The sequence below is a fragment of the Aedes aegypti genome, chromosome 1 (assembly GCF_002204515.2).
Source record: "Aedes aegypti strain LVP_AGWG chromosome 1, AaegL5.0 Primary Assembly, whole genome shotgun sequence".
Lineage (NCBI taxonomy): Eukaryota > Metazoa > Arthropoda > Insecta > Diptera > Culicidae > Aedes > Aedes aegypti.
The window spans coordinates 122,988,528-123,008,561 of NC_035107.1; the positions used below are offsets into that span (position 1 = coordinate 122,988,528).

General features: G+C 36.7%; 1 protein-coding gene across 2 annotated transcripts in view; it reads left to right on the top strand.

Moving 5' to 3' along the window:
• Window positions 1-20,034, top strand: part of LOC5576313 (monocarboxylate transporter 12) — a 452,410-nt gene that overhangs the window by 200,310 nt on the left and 232,066 nt on the right. The window contains exon 1 of one of the 2 annotated variants that reach the window (XM_021846908.1): window positions 4,838-5,165. The exons of the other annotated variant lie outside the window; for it this stretch is intronic. The gene's annotated coding sequence lies outside the window, so the exon portion shown is untranslated. Of the gene's footprint in view, window positions 1-4,837; window positions 5,166-20,034 lie in introns of those variants that run through there. 2 annotated transcript variants of the gene reach the window in all.

Consider the following 20,034-nt stretch of genomic DNA (forward strand, 5'->3'; position numbering starts at 1 on the left):
AAAAAAAACGCTTTAAATATACTTAACCTTACTTAACCTAAACATATAACGCATTAATCGTGGCAATAGAAGATTGTAACGATTTTTGCCTGAAATTATTAATGATTGTATTTGACATTTGTTCCAATGTTTCAACATTGGATATTCTATGTAACTCATTGGTACTATACCAGGGAGGAAGCCTCAGAATCATTTTCAAAATTTTATTTTGAATTCTCTGCAGAGCTTTCTTCCTGGTATTACAACAGCTAGTCCATATTGGTACAGCATACAACATGGCTGGCCTGAAAATTTGTTTGAATATCAAAAGCTTGTTCTTGAGACAAAGTTTTGATTTTCTATTAATTATTAATTTTACATATTTATTACATTTGGCTTGAATGCCCTCAATGTGAATTTTGAATGTTATATTCTTATCTAGCATGAGCCCTAGATACTTAACTTCATCTGACCAATTTATTGGAACCCCTCTCATCGTGACAACATGTCTACTTGAAGGTTTCAAATAAAGAGCTTTTGGTTTATGTGGGAATATTATCAGTTGAGTTTTGGAAGCATTAGGAGAAATCTTCCATTTTTGCAAGTATGAAGAAAAAATATCCAAACTTTTTTGCAATCGACTACAGATGACACGCAGGCTTCGTCCTTTGGCGAAGAAGCCTGTGTCATCCGCAAACAAAGATTTTTGACATCCCTGAGACAGATAACTTTGAATTATTCTAACAATGTATGTTGGAAAATTAAAGTTTTTTAATTTTACAATCAAACCTTCATGCCAAACACTGTCGAATGCTTTTTCTATGTCTAGAAGAGCAAGTCCAGTAGAATACCCTTCAGATTTGTTGGAACGGATCAAATTTGTTACACGTAAAAATTGATGAGTGGTCGAATGTCCATGGCGGAATCCGAACTATTCATTGGCAAAAATTGAATTTTCGTTGATGTGGGCCATCATGCTGTTCAAAATGATCTTTTCAAAAAGTTTACTGATGGAGGAAAGCAAACTGATTGGACGATAGCTAGAAGCTTCTGCAGGATTTTTGTCTGGTTTTAAAATTGGAACAACCTTAGCATTTTTCCATTTGTCAGGAAAATATGCTAATTGAAAACATTTGTTAAATATATCAACCAAAAATGATAAGCTACTTTCTGGAAGTTTCTTGATGAGGATGTAGAAAATTCCATCATCGCCAGGAGCTTTCATATTTTTGAATTTTTTAATAATAGTGCTCACTTCTTCCAAATCAGTCTCCCAGGCATTTTCGAAAACGTTCTCTTGATTGAGAATATTTTCGAACTCCTGAGTAACTTGATTTTCAATTGGACTAGTAAGTCCTAAATTAAAATTGTGCGCACTTTCAAACTGCATAGCAAGTTTTTGAGCTTTTTCGCAATTAGTTAGTAATAATTTGTTTTCCTCTTTCAATGCCGGTATTGGCTTCTGAGGTTTTTTCAAGATTTTAGATAATTTCCAAAAGGGCTTAGAGCCAGGGTCCAATTGAGAAATTTTATTTTCAAAATTTTTGTTTATTAATTGAGCAAAACGCTTTTTGATTCCTTCTGCAAACCCTGCCATATAATTTTCATAGCAGGATCGCGAGTGCGTTGAAATTGCCTTCTCCTCACGTTTTTAAGACGGATCAAGAGTTTAAGATCATCGTCTATAATCACGGATTCAAGTTTTACTTCACATTTTAGAATTGCAATGCTCCTGGCTTCAACAATGGAATTTGTTAAAGTTTCAAGAGCATTGTCAATATCAAGTTTAGTTTCTAAAGAAATGTTAACATCAAGATTAGAGTCAACATACGTTTTATATATATTCCAGTCGGCTCGTAAATAATTGAAAGTGGAGCTGATAGGATTAAGAATCGCTTCATGGGATATTTGAAATGTAACAGGGACATGATCAGAATCAAAATCAGCATGAGTAATCAGTTGGCTACAAAGATGGCTAGAGTCGGTTAAGACCAAATCAATCGTAGATGGATTTCTAGAAGAGGAAAAACATGTGGGGCTATCAGGGTATTTAATTGAGAAATATCCTGAAGAGCCCTCATCAAATAAAATTCTGCCGTTGGAATTACTTTGAGAATTATTCCATGACCGATGTTTGGCATTAAAGTCACCAATGACAAATTTTTTTGACTTATTGCGAGTCAATTTTCGCAAGTCAGTTTGGAGCAAATTAACTTGCTGTCCAGAGCATTGAAAAGGTAAATAGGCAGCTATAAAAGTATATTTACCAAACTGTGTTTCAACAGAAAACCTTAAGTTTCAAAAACTTTAGTTTCAAATGATGAAAACAGTTGATGTTTTATACGCCTATGAATGATGATTGCACCTCCCCCACATGCCCCATCAAGTCGATCATTACGATAAACAAAAAAGTTAGGATCTCTTTTGAGTTTAGATCCAGGTTTTAACCCTCTAATACCCAACCCCGCCTTTAGACGGGGTACACTTTGGAATTTTGTGTATATTTTCGTAGCTCGGAAATTAAAATGATTTTATTTTTGGCTTAAACCTTGACTCATAACATGCATATAAGAAAAGTTTTTTATGATTTTTGAAACTTTTTTGTATTATTGAAAATTGTTTGAAAAATTGTATTCTTATATAACCTTCAAATGCCTGGGATTCATTTAACGTGTATTATAAAAAATCGTACCTTTTAGATTTATCTGCGATCAACCTATCACAGAAGAAGAGCCTGATGGTATTGAAATGATTTCAAATCTGTTTTTCCGTTAGTTACACGGAAAATAAAAAATGTTCCAGAAAAAAATTGAAAAAATCATATTTTCAAAAGTATAGTAAAAACTCTAATTTTTATTATTGTCAAAAATCAGTAACCAGAAGAGGCTTCAAGAAAATATTGAAAAGGATAGGGATGTTCAAAAATAAAAATAATAAAAATCAAAAACCAAAATTCATAAATTTGCGAAGAAAAATAAATCATTGCCCAAACCGTGTTTAGAATGATTTTAGATAACGAAAAATTATATTTAGATCGAAAACAAAAATTTGGGTATTAGAGGGTTAAATACGTTTCGATAATAATTGTTATATGCACTTTATTAACCTAAGAAAATTAAACAACTCGTCCTCTTTACCATTCAGAGAACGAGCATTCCAATTTAAAATATTTAAATTATTATTTGGATCCATTAGAAAAACGTAATCCAATAACAATTTGGTTTGTAAATAAATTCAATCATAAATAATGCACATGACATGACAAGCCGTCGATCCATCCATGTGCATTATTTTAGACAGAATATTCAGCGTAGAATCATGTAAACCGAGCATTCTTGCTTACAATTTCACTTTCAAGATGCAAGAAAGCATGCAATATTGGCGAATGTTGGATCGAAGGTCATGAAATGTTTTAGTTTCACTCAAGATTGCAAGCATTTTCGAATGCAATGAGACAGTTTACATTATTTACCGTTGAATATTAAGATATTCAACGTGTAGAGCAGTGTTCCTTGTACCTTTTAATTCCGCCTCTAAATGCTTATCTTTGACAGATACGCGTATTTCGACTACCACTTGCAGTCTTCTTCAGTGTCAGTTATTCGTATCCACACAGAGCAGTTTTGCTACTTTCGACATAATTTTGAACCTTTCAAGAAAAACTGGATTACAGTTGAAGAATATTTCTACCTTGCAGAGCATTATATTTTTTTTTCTATTCCGCTCAAATTTATTGATTTTGTACTTCTTTTAATTCTCCTTAAATATTGTTGTCAGCTATATCAACATTTGTGCTTCAGCCGACTGTATGGCACGCCAAACTTCCTTCAACTTTGATAAACATTCGGTATTGGAATCTTTAAAATTGCATGATACCGACATATAACACCCCCGTATAATTGGTTATTATTATAAAAATTGACCAGTGTTGCTATCTATTACCATAATATGAAAACTTGAATAGCCATTTTAAAAAGTTCTTTGCCGAAAATCTCGGATCAGTATTTCCACATCTAGACGTTGCATTGTTCAAAAACAATAATTTACAATCTATATAAATAAAAATGGAATGGTGTTCGTATGTCACGAAATAGCTTCCGAACGGGTCAACGGATTTGAATGATTGTTCCTTCGTTTTATTTGTCAAGGGTTACGACGTGTTTGTGTGTATAAAAATCTCAGGATATTTACTGGGAAAGTCGAAAAAACGAAAATGTACGGAACTATCATTTTGTATGGGACGATTAATAGCGTTTTTCAACAGCCTACTTGATGGCAAGACGAAGTTTGCCGGGACAACTAGTTAACAATAAAAAACCATAATTTAACGACCGATTCTTTCTACAATTACCCTCACCCCCTCACCCCAGAACGATCGAAAAAAGAGGTTGGGATGTACTATGAATTCAAATTATTGATGAAAATTGACCTTGCATACCAGTGAAATCGCATGCACAGCATGACACAAGCTAGAATGGTGGCTATCTAGATACAAGCATACATACATGAAAAACCTTTATCGCATACCCTTAAAACCAACCAGCGGGTCCGTACCAGCAGACCTGTATCAGACGCCGCAGCCTCCGAGGCCGGTTCCAGCAATCACCACTGTGGGGAGGGAAAGAGAGCCTCCATAGGAAGACGGGTCCGTCTCCGGGAGGTCTCAGCCGTGGAGTTTACTTACTGGCCCAGGCCTGTATTGACTGACGACACGACTGTAGTCAGTAAAAGGCTGGATGGGCAAGGCCGGCAGAGGGCGCGGCAGTGTCGTCGGTAGGGAAAGTTTTGGTTCGCTGGCCGATTGCCGGAGAAAAAAGCAACCGCCGCAGCCGGACGGACAGTACGTAAATGACTCTCTTCGTCAACGGACGCAACGGCACATGTTTTGCTGCGTGTTTTTGGTGCGTGCTTTCGGTTGCGTCACGACACGCGTATCGTCGCGCGTTCAATTCGTTGGGTGCCGAGAACGGGTTTTCTCCCGTCGTCGAGTTACGTCGTCGGTCTCGGAACTGCCGTTCGCAAAAGTGCAAGGATTAGAATGGAACAGAATGCACCACTCGGCGTGAAGTGGTGACGAACAATGAAGACAATCACCTGTGTGGAACAATAGCTCAGTGACAAAAGGTGTACAAAGCGTGGTGGGGGTCGATTTTGAATGGTCAATGATCTCACCGAAATATTGAACGGTAATACATATGCTCTTGATACGGTGAGCGACATACCTGAAGAAAAAAGTGCTGGAGCGGCTAGTGGGTAGTGTTGCCATATTTGCATTTAATTGTTTGCGATAGTTTTGATTATGAAAGGAACAGTTTGATTATATTTCAAACCTTTTTCCCTCTGGAGTTTACTTATCCTGAAGATAACACAAGAGGCCGTACAATTATCCCTATTTTTTGTCTCACTCTAAGATTGATGATTGATAACAATAAATACTAGCAGTGCATTCCTAACTTGTCGTTTAAATAATTTTATCACTGAGGTTATTAATGCTTATTCATTAATTAATTTATCTGAGCTAGTTTTACTGCCCTTGAACTAGAGAATCATCACCATTGAGGAGGTTTAAAATAGATTGTAAGCTGTGAAAATTGCAATTGACTGCCATTTCCTGATAATTTGATGATATATTTCAGTTTTTAGCAAAGTTATGCAATATTACAAGTTAGTGTGAAATATTATAATGTGTAGAAAAAAAATCAGTTTTTATTTACATGTAGTAATTTTCTACTAATGCGATCGAAAGTATTTTAAATTTTAAATTAAAAACAAACACTTAGGCCGTAGAATAAGGTCAATAGGCCGAGGATTCTACAGTGCCCATTTTATTTTGGAAACATGCAAAAAAAATGCATTTTGCCTAAATCTAATCATGCCAAAATCAAACGGTTGTTTTAATTTCAACTTTTACCACCGTCAATTTTTACCACGAATCAATTTAATCTATTTTGAACAAGGTAAACCTCAAAAAGGCCTAGAGAAACATTGAAATTACAATGTTGGAATGACCAAATGACAACGGCAAAGTTGTCAAAATTGAACCGTGCCGAAATCGAATAGACACTGTACCCATTACCCCGAATGCCGTGACTCCGAATTTCATTTCCCCGAATTAAAATTACCCCGAATCAACCATTATCTCGAATTACATAACCCCGAATCACATTGGACCGCTTTTGGGGTAGTACCACTCGGGGTTTGGATTTCGGGGTTATGGTACTTTAATGGAATTCGGATCATGGCATTCGGGGTAATGAGGTAGAATCTAGGTTGAGTAGTGTTAATTTTTTTCACGATTTATTGTTAATCATGCATATCGTTCTGATACAAATTCCGGACATCTTTGTTTGGAAAACATTTCACGATAAATGTATCAAAATTTCCCAGTCAAAAGCTCCCACTTTGGATGCTTGTTTTAATAGCGATTTCCTATAAATAGTTCTAGAAATGTAGAGTTGTCATGTGCCTTGGACGTCTTTTTAATGACTTTGTGAGTTCAATTCATGATTTGGCTGTTTAAGTTATGATTTTATGTGCTGTCCAAAATTTGAATAAAAAGGGTCTAGAATATAAGGCGAAAGTGAAGAAGCATCAGGAACGGGAATTATTAAAGGGCCGAACATTTCTACTTATTTAAAATTACTCAAGCTGCGAAACCAAAATCATTACCCACCGTTTGAATGTTGGTTGCATTCCACGTTATCATTTCAATGATAATGCTAAAGAATGATCATAAAGAATTATTCATTTTGTACGCTTTTTGGTGAGTTAAACGTCATTGAGGCCTTATTAAGTATCCGCAATAGAGTCTTAAAACCATGTCCCAATTTTTGAACCAGAAACACAAGTTCACTCAATTTTTATATGTTTGTTTTTTTTTCGGTTGGAACCATTATTTCCAGTTTTTGGGATTTTGTCTTACCCCTTGGTTTGAACTCAAATTTTGGATGCATTTTGTTTTCCGTGTCCCTTTTGAAATGTCAGATAGACAGTGTTAAAAAGTAGAACCCATGTAGCGTTTTTGTTAACCAAGTGAACGCCAAACATGAACACACGTGTCAGGGTTCGAAGTTTAACTCATTTATTAAATAAATGTTTTATTATGATAAAGCCGTTATTTGAGCGTGAATATTTGTCAAATAAGTAGCAAGAACACGCTCTGTTCTAATTTTTTCGTGTCATCCAATTAAAACAAGATTTAATCAACATTTTAATTGAAGAACTTTTGAATTTAAACGGTAGTACTCTTTTATGCTTCGCTTTTATGACACACTTTGATTTTTTTCTCAATGAGCACCCAGGTAACCAATAAGCATTCCAATAGGCCACACAGTAGACTGCTTACAGCATTTGATCTGCCTGTTGCCCTGTTCAAGCAGCTTGCTTGCTTACCTGTCTTGAATCAGCATAAGCTTTGCCATTTAAAATCTTTTAGTTGTTAACAGGCATTTCCACTGCAAAGGATATTTTCGTCATTCAGCAATGGAAATGCTCTTTTGTTGCTGTTCGAATGCAATGAAAGAGTAGCGCAGGTAGTATGTTACATGTTTGACATTGTATTTCGTCTCGCTCACACCCGTGCCTTGTTTTGGCGTTTGGTGGAGGCGATTTCGGGTAAGGGAAAACATTTTCAAAGCAGAAAATATCTATCGAGGCAGAAATCAGCTAAGCACAGACAAACAGATGTAACACTTAGAACAAATCTCGATCAAAATCATAGTCACGAAGACATATACGCCCAATGCTAAAATCGGTGTGTTTGGCAAACAGGCCAACAGATGGCGGTAGTGTGTAAACGTCAAACACGAACAAAAACGACGCGAGCGCTGCAGGTGGCGAATTAGCCACCTACAATATTTTTGAATCGACCGTTAAGAAGGTGGTCGATGGACAATGATGAGAGTGTGACGTCTGTTTTTCTGTGAGCTAAGCCTGAACGTGCCATTTTTTTTTATTTTTTCGGGACCTGGATGGTATTACAATCAAAAATGTCGCTGGCTGATGTGACATTCGGGAATAAATATGATTTGACGTAATCTTTATTGTACCACTTGGCACTTGTTCCCGCATTAGCACCCAATCATCACAACCTCGCATATCGAATTTCGAAGATATTCGTTATCCGCTCAATAATTGAATGAACTTTTGTTTAGAACGTATCTTAATGAATGTATAAAATCAGTGCTCAGAACTGCATCGTCTGTAGCGCACATTGCAGCGTGAGGCACTTCTATCAACATCAGCAATCACCGGATCACCAGTTCAATTCGCAATCAGCAATGAGAGGCAAAAACATACACCGCAACATCGAAAAGTATCCAATAAATTCCAGCAACAACGCGAGATGAGAGAGTCAAGGAAGAGGAGAGGTGGAAAACTTTTTTGTTTTGGTTTGCTCTTTCGGAGGCGTTACACTTTTTTGACAGTGAAATGAACGTTCCTGAAGGTATAGCACTGAAGCAGCCCATTAGGGTTCATTCAAATATTACGTAACGCAAAATTTGTCAATTTCAGACCCCCTCCCACCCCCACGTAACAGCTTTTGTATGGAAAATTTTAGATTTTTGTATGGAACGTAACACTATGTAAGACCCCCACCCTCCCCCTGTAGCGTTACGTAATATTTGAACGGACCCTTATTTCGCCAAAACCTGCTTTTGGGTAGCACGCCATTCAGCTATACGGTCCATGAGCATTAAATACACTGCCGTGTAGGCGTATATAATGCAGAATGGATGCTGTTTCAAGTGCTTATTGGTTACCTGGGCAGGATCGATAATAATCCTGATGTTTTATGACCTCAGTGTTCATAAGGGGTACAGCCATTTTTTTTCCTAAAGTAATGAATTCAAGCGACCCCCGCCAGATTTTCTTCCTTCTATTTTCTTCCTTCCATAAGACGTTTTTTCAGTTCTTATTCCATGTATATTTTTTGGTATTCCTCATGAGATTTTTCTATAAAAATTGAAGACTTTTTAAGGTGTTGCTATAAAACATGAAGAATTATTACATGAACTGTTTCAACATTCAACTGTCAAAGGATTTTTCCAAGAATGTTTCAATGGTTCTTCCAAGTGCGTGGCCATGCGGTTAGTGTAGGGTTACCAGACGTACTCTTTTTACAGTACATGTACTCTTTTTTGACCTTTGAAATTTGTGTACTATCATTTTTGCTAAATTTGCTCAAATGAACTCTTTTCTAGTTATTACTGACGATTGCCAAACATACAAAAAAAAATTAGAAAAAAACAGATCTTTCCCATGAAAACAGGAGATCTAACGATTTCCGTTAAATAATGTTCGATTAGCTCAATGATCATTGGAAAGTATGTATCAACTCATATATCACACTGAGTATAGAAATAAGTGACCTAAGGGTAAAACTATCAATAAACAATTTAAGAAACGCCAGCTAACGGTTAAAAGTCCCGATAATAAAAATAATCATAATAAAATAAAAAATAAACTAACTTTTGATTTTCAGTTCATATAGTTTATTACTGGTTACTGAATTGGTTTTGAACAATTTGGAACAACTTTTGTTCAGGCACTTTTAATAGAAACGTCGTTATCTAAAGGTCCAATTATTGATCAAATCTGTGGAAATGAAAAAGTTTAACTTTAGAAAATTGCATCCAAGACAACAAAATAATTTATTAAATTAATCAAACTTGCATCTTCTATAATGTTTCAACAATTCCTTATAAAAAAACTTAAATAAATGACAATGATTGAGATTTTTTTCTTATTAAGGTTTGAAAGTTCGTTCTGTACAAACAAATTTTGTTCTACATTTGGAAAAGGACAATCTTGCTAAATATTGAACAAATATTTTATACACTATGAATATTGACAAAATTTGAATGGATTTCTGTATGATATGCATCATTATAAAAAAATGAATGAATAAATCGATTCAATCAGAATCAATGCCCAGTATAGTAAGCAAGCATATTATAGAATTACATAATGAAATTAAGATTACTAACATACACAAATGTTTCTAGTAATTCCAAAAATGTTTTCACGAAGTTTTGTCATTTTTTATCAATATACCAAATATCAAATAACCTTATCTAAAAGTAATCTGAGGAAAATTAAATTAAAATTTAATGGTAGGTAAACTGGAATTCCACCTTACTGACATGAATATATCAGAAGCAATCCAGTGCAAATTCCATGACGAATTCCTAGAAATGTTCATACAATAATCGCTGCGTGATTTTTGAAAGTAATCTATCAGAATACTTAATCAAAATCCCGGAAACCTAGGAACGGTTTCTGAAAAATAAAAAAAAATCCTGCTAAGAATTGTTGCGGTAACTCTTGGTGGAATTCAAAAGAAATGTCTTTTTTAAGAATTTTAAAAGGATTCTTTGGTGCTGTCTTCCGTTGGAGAAATCCATATAGAGTAAAGTGGGACAAAAGTTCGAGTGGGGCAAGAGTTTCTCTTTAAGATTTATAGCTCAATTAAAATCAAAACTTATAAATGTCTAAGTGGTTCGAAGACTTTGACTACAAATATCATAGAAATCATTTGAGATTTGAAAAAGTCATATATGTTATTATTGGACGAGGAAATTCTAATTTTTGGTCAAACTTTCAGTGCATGGAATCAAATGAACATAAAAGCTTATTCGACTTTTTATGTTCGCGCTTTTCTAGACCTATCATAAGGATGCCTCGAGGTGTATTATTTTTTTACATAAAGGCTCAGAAACAATTTTCGGCCCGCAGTGAGGCAAAAGTTCAAATCAGCGAGGTAAAAGTTTGACCCATATATAAATCCACGGAAAAAAATGAAATTTTCCTATAATCTACACATTATCTTCAAGTTAAGTGATTTTTGCCTAGTCAAGCTAAGTAAAAAGTCTCCTAAATTTCACATTTTCACTTAGTTTTCCAAAAAAAAAACAGCTATTTTTGGGTAGATTACAATAAATCCTGGTTTTGGGCAATATTTTGACAAAAATGTAGTATGTATTTTTCTGTCAACATAAGTTTATGGCTGGTAAAAAGTATGTCTGTCATAAAAGTGTCGATATTATGTGTTTCAGTCAGCGAACTTTTGCCCCACACTAGATTCTAACTCTTGTTCGACTGGTGACGCGAAAGTTTGTTGAAGACAATCAGTTTTGAAACTGTTATAACTAAAAATGAGTGAATGTTTTGAAACAAATTTGTTTTGCATAATTATAGCTTATGTGTTTAAGGTTCACTGTGTGGCATTTATTTCCTTTTTCTGGCATTTATTTATTTATTTTTCTGGAAATTTTGATTATATTACACAGGTCGAACTTTTGCCCCACCTCACTCTAGTGGATGAACTTGCGGAGGAATAATTGATGTATAAGGCTTTGAACACACTCCCAAAAAAATATGTGAGCATTGGAAGCATGGGAAAATTCATTCACTCACCCAAACGCAACCGATTAAAAATAGCAAAATATCTGCTGCCACCGAATGTTAAGTGACAGCCGAACGCTGTTAGAATGAGCACAATCTCGAAGAATAGCAAACGATTGAGATAAACAGAAAATCAAAAAACTCACCTCTCTAAAATAGGAGACACGAAAGTACGGAGCCGGTAGTGAATCATTCTGTTGCCGTTTTTCTTCCAACTTGTCGCTCGGCGAATAAGTAGAAAGCGCATTGCAAATTGAAACACTCAGCATGGTTGGAGAAACGACAACCTCGCTCTTGAGTGCGTGTGGAGGTGATCGCTCACTATAATGGAGTAAATGTTTCCCATGCTGAAGAGCGAAACGAATGACATAAATTTGTGTCGAATCTTAAATACGTTTGTGTCTGATTCGGGAAATGTCGATCCATTGTTTTCGTGTCCTTTAACATAAAAAAATTACAAGTTTTTTGATCAATACATCTTCAAGGATTTTTGGATATGTAATGAAAAATCATTTGTTTCAAAAAATTGTTCATTTTTGTACAAATTTGATACAAATTTTAATGGTAATAGGTGTTTTGAGGATATATTTCAGGCATACAAACTTTTAGGCTGACACCATGTCCAAACCCTTGTTAACAACTCAAATTCCGGGTTAATCCGGGATGCCTGAATATTTGAGTGGTTCAAAAAATCGTTTTTGCTCCACACCGCTCATTTGATTCTAGATCAAATTCTGAGTGTCCTCCCAAAATTTGAATTCATTCAGATTAAAACTGAGACTGCACAAGCTCTTCAAAGTTTATATGGGAATTACTATGGGAAAACCAAGCAATTCACTCAATCGGTCATAGTGTTTGCCCATGTGCTCTTGGGGATTAGAACTACGTTGAAACTGTGAGATACAATAGTCAGCTACAGCTTTGCCGAAGACCGTTTTTAAATCGGACGGCTCAGTAATACTGACACGATAAACAAACTTATAGCAACAGTGTCCTCCAGGTTTGGAGATCATTTACATGAGTTTTATTATTCACCGATATCCTCCCGATCTCATCAGAACAATAGCAGTACACAATAAATAGACTCGCATGATGTGCTGCAAATCATGATTGTTACAGAGAGCGATAAGTGAGAGATTCTCTCAATTTTCTCAAGATGCAATCCCTAAACATGAAAAATACCTTTCTCGTAAAAGTCGTGGGTTCAAATCAAATCAGAAATGTATAAGGATTACCCAAAAAATGAACTAAAGGATAAATTTACGGAAGAACATTGACAGTTTTCCTGAAGTTATCCCTAGAGAAAATTCGGAGGTGGTCTTGAAAGAAATTTCTTGTCACATTAATACATCAATGTAAAATTTTTTCAAAACCTCTAAGGCAGGCCTGCCCAACCAAATTCGTTTAGTGTTCTGGCAAAATGTTACATAGCGTTATGATGTAATCTTCCCCAGGATTCTAGGAAATTTTGTATTGAGTTCGTTGAAAATCCTGGCTTTGGAATCCTGTTAAAAATTCTGTGAAAATCTTGCCAATGTTAAGACTGATTTGCTGCTCACAAGAAAAGTAATCGCCTATCTCGATGCGTGGGAAATAACTTGCATGAAATGGTAAAGAAAATCACAATTCTTTAATCGCAGTACTCAGTTGAGAAAAAATGTCATTTCAAATGGGGCTCTCTGAAGTTTTTTTTCTACCCATCCACTCAAGGAACGAAAGTCGTGTCCAGAATTCTTAAAAAATCCTGTTCAAGATTTTGTAAAATGCCCGCCTTTTCTATAATCCTATCAAGGATAAATGTCGAATGAATGAATGTAGAAGGAAGTCATGGTAGGAACATTGTTGAAACACTCCAAATTGGAGATTTTGAATTTGAATCATCCATACAATTCAATATCGAAGAAGGTTAAAAAACAAAACAATTTAAATAATTACTAAGCAAGAATATGATATTGACACTAAATTGAAAATTAAATAGGCTTGGTATGTTCTAACTTTGGGTTGGTAGAATATTCAGCAGGCAAAATATAAGAAGAATCTTCGAACCCTCCGCGGGCCGCATAAAATGGAGTCGAGGGCAGGATGCGGCCCTCGGGCCGTACGTTGGGCAGCCCTGCTCTAGAACGTATTTCATTAACAAATGGTCGGTAAGAAAAAGTCAACCGATACCATTTTGTCTCAAATTCCGAACAGACTCATGTTCCAAACACTCGGTTTTTGTACAGCGATCTGGTTGAAATGTTTCACTGAAATATGTCATCAAATTTTCAACAAATGGCAGTCATTTGGAAAAAAAAATCAATGTATTTCAATTTATTTTATTCTTTGACTCTTTAGCTCGAGATCAGTAATATTAGCTCAGTTTAATTTATTTCCAAAATCATTCATAAGAATACAATTTACTCGTGCTGTTCGGAAATCAAATCAATATTCCTTGATAATTAAAAAAGCTCCCATTCAAATGAGGCATTCAAAAACATACATGCTTTAATATAATAAGAAAGACTTTGGGATACTTTGAAATATGATATAACAATAATTAAGTGACAACTAATCTGGCAACACTGCCCACGCGAGCCTGCAAAATATCCACGCGTCGATGTCTCTGGGACCCATCGATTGGCTAAGTCCTTCGCGGCAGTAAACAGTAACAGCAGGCAGCAGGAGGCTTTCAAAGCCCCCCGATCGTTCGGTGACCGTAAGCCAAATAGTACCTAGAGAACTCATCGTGCTCTGCACTTTTGGCATCGTGCTTAACGTGCTTCGGATGACACTGACACTGTGCTCCCGTTGTAAAATATTTGCTGGAAAGTCGTGAACCTATAGAAAAAGGAGAAATTATTTGAAACCCAATCTATGGACCAATAAACAAACAGCACAGCACAGCATCAACCCGAGCTGTAATAACAATCCTATTCAATATCAATGTGAATGAAAACCGGAGTTCATCCACGACGTCGACGATGACGACGACGACGCAAAAGAGGAGTGAGTGAGTGGAGTTCGTGAACGTGTGCCGCCAGAGAAGAGAGAAGTGAACGGATTGTGTTTTAAGTTCTGCGATCTCCAGCCGAGTTTTGGGTCGATTATTGTTCGGTGTGTCCCAAAAGAGCAGTTAAAATAATGGTTATGATTGCACGCTCAAAGTGCCGTTCAATTGTTGTGAAGTGTCCCCCGAAATGGTGATGATGGGCGATGAAGATGTGGCGATAAAGCCGTTTCGGAAGATGTCCCGACGGGATCCCTTAGAATGCTTGGTCCAATACTGTTTGGGTGGGTGATGATCCGAAACCGAAGTGATTCGAAAAAACGAGGGGCAAATGAGCTTGCACCACAATCTAATGATGAAGTTATTCGATGAAAGTGAAAACGACAGCTGCAAAACCGTTTGAAAGTGAAAATGTAGGTAGACCACAGTGCTTCGCAGACCGATAGTATAAGAAAAAATCTCCATTAAATCTGTGCTCACCAGTCGTTTTCTATAGCTAAGTAAGACATGTAGCTGAACTGATAATTGAACCGTAGAGCCCGTTTTGAAGTAATGCCCTTTTGATGGTACAAGTCCAAAATTTCAAAGGAATTTGGAGATATTCTTCATCGTGATTACCTTAGCATCAAAAATTGATTGTAAGTTGGTTTGTTTAGGAATTTGTAACCTCTGGGAGGAGTTTTGAACCAAGAGATCAACAATATTTATATGTGTACGTTTTGTGCCGTAAACATTAAAAGCATTAATTTTTAACTAGCTTATCCAACGTGGCTAGGAACGTTCCAACGGAATTTGAAAGTGTCTGTAAAAAAGGATAACTGACATCAACACATGCTTAATACTTATGACTGCAACATCGCCAAAACACTCTGACCATACTCCACTGAACATGCTTCTATGATGTTCTAACTACAAATAGTCTTAAATGATGTTGCATTTTTCTCAAATTTAAACAGCTATTTAGTGTAAAAATCTTTTGTTGGTCAATATTTCTTGTAAAACATATCAGAGCGTTACTGACAGACATAAAACAGGATTTTAAATACCTGTATGGTCAACGATAAACCGTAGGGTAATTCGCTAATTGTTGAACGCTACCCAAATGTTGAACGATCTGTAGAAACCATGTTAAAACAGGAAATTGAACCATTTTCAAACAGTTTCAATAAATTATACAGATTATTTTGTAAATTAGCTGTACTATTAGACATAATCAATTTAATTAGCACATTAATTTCTTAAACGAAATATTTATTGAAAATTTTTGTCGGTAGGTGAAACGAAAATTTCAATTCTCTTAGAAAAAATCTTAAGCTGGGGCTGCTATGAAATAAGCTGTGTGGTAAAACATACTACGTATATTGGGTTAAACACGATATCACGATATCAGTAAAAGTCTGGTATATATTAAAAAAGAGTATCGCCGAAAACGATTCCATTGTCAAAATATCCATAAGTGTTTTCAAATCGGTACAATTGATGAAATACTATAAAGAATGCTGAATTTTCTTACGAAATTGCCTACCTGTAGGCGTATTCAGTAGTTCCAGTTATTTTTTATTTTAAAATAATTAAAAAAAGATAAATGACTTGTAGGAATTTGGCCTTCATATTCTGTTTCAGGGGCCATGATTTTTGTAAGTAACGACATTTCCATTATTATTGAGTGCTTCGTGAAGCCCAAGCAGGACAGTTCGGTTTTGCGTCGTCCGATAAATTTGGCTCACGGTTTCGCGCATGTTTTCGTCGCCGGAGATTTTTTTTTCCTGTTTTCAAGCGTCTTGCTGGGTAGTGCTTCGTGAAGCCCAAGCAGGACAGTTCAGTTTTGCGTCGTCCGATAGATTTGGCTCACGGTTTCGCGCATGTTTTCGTCGCCGGAGATTTTTTTTTTCCTGTTTTCAAGCGTCTTGCTGGGTAGTGCTTCGTGAAGCCCAAGCAGGACAGTTCGGTTTTGCGTCGTCCGATAGATTTGGCTCACGTTTTCGCGCATGTTTTCGTCGCCGGAGATTTTTTTTCCTGTTTTCAAGCGTCTTGCTGGGTAGTGCTTCGTGAAGCCCAAGCAGGACAGTTCGGTTTTGCGTCGTCCGATAGATTTGGCTCACGGTTTCGCGCATGTTTTCGTCGCCGGAATTTTTTTTTTTTTTTTTCCTGTTTTCAAGCGTCTTGCTGGGTAGTGCTTCGTGAAGCCCAAGCAGGACAGTTCAGTTTTGCGTCGTCCGATAGATTTGGCTCACGGTTTCGCGCATGTTTTCGTCGCCGGAGATTTTTTTTTTCCTGTTTTCAAGCGTCTTGCTGGGTAGTGCTTCGTGAAGCCCAAGCAGGACAGTTCGGTTTTGCGTCGTCCGATAGATTTGGCTCACGTTTTCGCGCATGTTTTCGTCGCCGGAGATTTTTTTTCCTGTTTTCAAGCGTCTTGCTGGGTAGTGCTTCGTGAAGCCCAAGCAGGACAGTTCGGTTTTGCGTCGTCCGATAGATTTGGCTCACGGTTTCGCGCATGTTTTCGTCGCCGGAATTTTTTTTTTTTTTCCTGTTTTCAAGCGTCTTGCTGGGTAGTGCTTCGTGAAGCCCAAGCAGGACAGTTCAGTTTTGCGTCGTCCGATAGATTTGGCTCACGGTTTCGCGCATGTTTTCGTCGCCGGAGATTTTTTTTTTTTTTCCTGTTTTCAAGCGTCTTGCTGGGTAGTGCTTCGTGAAGCCCAAGCAGGACAGTTCGGTTTTGCGTCGTCCGATAGATTTGGCTCACGTTTTCGCGCATGTTTTCGTCGCCGGAGATTTTTTTTTCCTGTTTTCAAGCGTCCTGCTGGGTAGTGCTTCGTGAAGCCCAAGCAGGACAGTTCGGTTTTGCGTCGTCCGATAGATTTGGCTCACGGTTTCGCGCGTGTTTTCGGCTCCTAAGATTTTTTTTTCTGTTTTGGAGCGTCTTGCTGGGTAGGTATTTGGAAGGCACAAGCAAGACGGTTTGTTTTCGGGACGCCAAGAAGTTTTGCTGTCAGTATCAGTTTTGTGTTCAGTCGAGGATGGATTACCAACTGGTGAGTTCGTTTCATTCTTGTGATAACACATATTTTCTTGAAAGCGTAACTTTTAAGTAATTTTAAAACAAACTTTGTATGGTTCGTCACTATAAGTGTCGGCATTATGTTTTTTTCTTATACAATTTCAATATACATATATTTGTCTCTTTTATACGTTATTAAAAATTATCTTTTGAATTGTTCGACATTGTGAATGTTGACGTATATTTTAAAACTTGTACCATATCGAGACAAAATGCACAGTAATACTAATATGTAATTTTCAAACAAACTATGTATAGTTCGTCACTACAAGTGTCGGCATTATTCCTGTTTCATATAATTTAAAATATATACATGTAATTTTCAGTTTTCGTCATTAATAAAAACATCTTTTGAATAGAGTAGTGTTTGATCCTTCGACCTTGACACTTGCTCCTGCTGGGGCGGGTGATGAGGGCAGGATCAAACATGTCGCGCGTCGGTAGTGAAGCGGTGAAAAAGTGATCGGTTCGTTAGTAGTGTTTGATCCTTCCACCTTGACGCTGGCTCCTGCGGTAGCGGGTGATGAGGGCAGGATCAAATATGTCGCGCGTCGGTAGTGAAGCGGTGAAAAAGTGATCGGTTCGTAAGTAGTGTTTGATCCTTCGACCTTGACGCTTGCTCCTGCGGGGGCGGGCGATGGGGGCAGGATCAAACTTGTCACGCGTCGTTCGCTCAGAGAAATGAAAAAGCGCCGCGGATCGCTAGTAGTGTTTGATCTATTGATCGCGTCGCTTGCTCTTGCGTGGGCGAGTGACGAACACTTGTTCGGCGTTTAATGCGATTATCGAATTATTTCGCGAATCCGGTTAGGCGTGATTATATCATGGCTCGCATCACCAAACATTGGTGACTCCCAGATCTTTACCTTATCCCACTAACCCAATATCCTCTCCATGACAACCGTGGAGATGCAGAGGTGATCTCGGTCTCTAGTAACAACGGTAGTCACACTAACATTCCTTCCATTCCCCGATGACCGTAAGGACGTGGCCGGCGCCGTTATTGACTTTTAAATTTGAGCTCTCGATTTGTGCACATTGAAGAATTGTAAGCTAATCCCAAGCCCCATTCATTAATTCCCTGTGCAACTTCGATTGTTCTGGTCAATCACGGAGTAGCAACTACGAATTGTACGGTCATCTATGCTTATGCTTATGCTTATGCTTATGCTTATGCTTAACGACATTTCCATTATTATTGAACATGTGTTTACATGGGTGATCAATGTTACCCCATATCACGTTTTTTAAGCTTTTCGTGTTTTTTTTCTAACAAATTACATTTGAGTTAATAATTTAAACCTGAACAATAATGAAAAATTTGCACATTTACCTACTATACTCTTTTTGAACAAACTCTAAACAATTTAAAATTTTATCACACTAAAATGGGTATTTAATCTTCATTTTATTATCAGCATAATCAAACGAAGTTACATAACGCGACCTGTACCACGTACTGGGGAGTCGTAGGATCAAAGCTCACCAGAATGACCCATTTTTTTAAATATAATTTTGCTCATCAATTTGTTTAAATTGACAATTGTGTCCATGAACTTCAGGTGTTTCTATAATAATAATATTCAAACTTTTGCGATTTGTCCACATTTGGAGAAGATTTGGAACTTTTCATGAAAATATAGACATAGAGTGGCAAAGGAAACTGGAACAAATTGCATGGACTTACAAAGGGATAAGAGGTTTGCTACATAAAAGGGTCCGCGCATTTTATCGATTTTTAGAGGAAATATCTAGTTACAGAAAATGGAATAAGGACAGCTGACTGGAATAATGTGACCAAGTTGGGTAACCAACATATTTTGGACCCTTTGGACCATTTTATAACAAATTCCACAATTTAAATGGAAAGACCAACTTAGTTCGCATGTCATTTTGATTGATAGCACCAGGGGTTTTCAGCCTTTTTGACTCGCGGAGCACTTTTTGGAATAAAACTGCTGCGCGGGCAACCTGAAAATTTCTAGAATACGAATCTGGAGAACCAAATATTTGTTTCAGCTGAAAACTTGATGGATTGGCTCCTGGTGGTTGGGAATTTATCGATTCAAATCAAATGGATGTTCGGTTCTCCAAATTTTACTCGAGAAAATTTGGCTTCGATTCATCTTCACCTTAATTTTTATTTTATTTTTAACTTTTAATTTTAATCTGAAACGATTTGTTTTATCTGGTTGAGCAACCATATTTTCATGCAGAAATTGTGACAATTAAACATCTAAAAATAACTAAAAAAAACTTGTTTTTTGTCAAATATTTCGAAATAGGGGTTCTGGGTCATTTGGCCGAATGCCGATTGGCCAAAATTGAAATCAATAGTGAACTACAGTTATCATGCATTTGTAATGAATTTCAAAGCTGAGTTTCAATGAACAGTTCATTCTTAAAGAATAATCGTCATTGTTATACAACTCTTTAATATTAGTTCAAGAAACAGTCAATGCTGAAAGAAGAACATCTTAAATGTAAGAAAATGTTCACTACACTATGCTAGCGGTAATAGTTGCCAGCAGAGGTTTTCGCATTGCGTTTGTAGTTAGCTTTTGACAGTAACTAAAATGGTTTGCGAATTATTTGTCCTTCT